We start from the raw sequence: 2215 nt of genomic DNA on the forward strand, positions 1-2215 counted from the left end.
AAACAACATCTCCAGCCTGAACAAACCCAACCATGCTTTTTATTGCTTACCTTTCCCCAGAGATCCAGAGACCGAACCGGGAGAGATCATGAGGAATCGTGTGTTTGAGGAGAAAAGCGCTGCCTCATGTCTGTCTGTCATACAGTGAAATATAAGAGAGAGACTTCGGGTTGGTCAGTCGGTCAGGAAGAGTCTCCTCAGAGTAAATAATGATAATAACTTCAATCTACACAAGCTCTAAATACACAGGAAATCGGCCATTGATACGTCATGAAGCTCTCTTGTTTTCTTTTTTTGTGAGGTCAGCAACTATATGTTGATAATTTAAAGGACAATTCCGGCGCAAAATTAACCTAGGGGTTAATATCACATGTGCACCGAGTCGATCGTTCTCTGCACTGTAAAAAATTATTTTCATTATTTGTAATCACAACTTTTTATCTTTTGTCAAAGCAACTTAGATAATTAATGTAGTTCAGATAACATAATATTTTGAGTTTCTATTGATTAAACAAATCTCCTTCAATTATTTAATTTCAATTAACTCACATTTTTAAGGCAACCAGGTAACTTTCTTTTTTAAGTTAAACCAACAATATTTTTTTACAGTGTGGAATGTGTTTTCATGCTAATCGAATGTAAAGAGTTGTTGTATCTCTAAAAACTTAAGCTTATAACGCTAGTATATGGGGCATAGAGTAAGTAAAAGAAATCGCTAGTTAATAACACTAACAACTTAAGGCTCAAAATAGCCTCACACTAACACGGTTGCATAATGAGGGTCCCTACATGCAAACTGAAGCATTGAGAACTGTGTAAGTGTACAGACGGTTTAATAAGAAGATACTTTATAAAGACAGTACACGTCGCGTATACAGGCTGGAGCCATCTTGGAAAACCACGACCACGAACGCCACGCTACATGAGCTGGTTCTACCATAGACAGGGGCGTAATTTGTGGGGGGGTTGGGGGGGACATAACCACCCTAATATTTAAATCTATGCATTACAACCCCCCCAATATTTATACCATGATCACATGAAAACCCCCCCAATGTTCAAACCAAATCTACACCCTTGACCATAGATATACATAATAAAGGCTCGATGTCTCGTCCGCGCTGCTGGCCAATGGAGGTCGACGTCCACACCTGGCGGCCATCTTGTCACAGTCGCTCGCTCACTCGTAACATTGTGTTTTAATGGTGCGTGTACTTTTTAAATAACTATAACTTGCTCAATTTTCTACCGATTTTCAAACGGGTTGGTTTGTTATAAACGTCAGAGATGTAGTTATGACACTGCATACTTATGAATAATTATAACCATGGACTTCCATTTGAAAATAACATTGAACAGAACAGATGGGTGCAATGAATATACACACGCACAAGGTATTTATGTTATTTATGTTAAATCAATATGATACTAAAACTCAGTGTACAGAATGGCAACATTATATATATATACACACACACACTTTTATAGAATATTGTTTTTTCTTTCTGCCGGATAACAAGCATCTCTGAACTGACCACATGTCAGCCCTCTAGGTCACTTGCTATGACTTTAGAAACACAACTGAGCCCAAGCACCAGGTCTTGTGAAGCTGTGTGCAAAAGCAGATCAATATAGAATGAAATATGAGTACTTTAGACCATTATTATTAGCCAGCAAATAACTACAACCACATCCATAAAGATTGGAATAGACAAGAGATTAGTTGTCATAAAATCGTTATTGGTGTCTAAAACCGATATAATTGAACAGCTCAATTGTGGTCTCAGCCTTGATAACTTGCGCAAGTAGCCGTGATACACAACTATGCTGCACGATTAAGTTGCTTTTCGAAAAGAAAAGCTGCAATTTTAACATGTTCAAGCATCCAGAATTATAGCCACGTTAATAACGTTTGTAAGAAACCAAACTGTTTGTAAATCCATCAAGATTTCAGCGAGATAAGAGTGTTTGTGTTCGTGCAGATCATCACCTTACATCAGGAACCACAGAGCCCGCCAGAAAGCTTGCCTGTGACAAGATGGCCGCCGGTGATGACGTTAGACACTCCGCCGTAAGACATCTAGCCTTTATTATGTATATCTATGGGTTGAAGTCACAGTTCATCTCACGTAGCACGGCGTTTCCAAAGATGGCTCCAGCCTATATACGCGACGTGTACTGTCTTTATAAAGTATCTTCTTATTAAACCGTCTGT

Source organism: Phoxinus phoxinus (genome assembly GCF_949152265.1).
Source record: "Phoxinus phoxinus genome assembly, chromosome: 14".
Taxonomy (NCBI): Eukaryota; Metazoa; Chordata; class Actinopteri; order Cypriniformes; family Leuciscidae; genus Phoxinus; species Phoxinus phoxinus.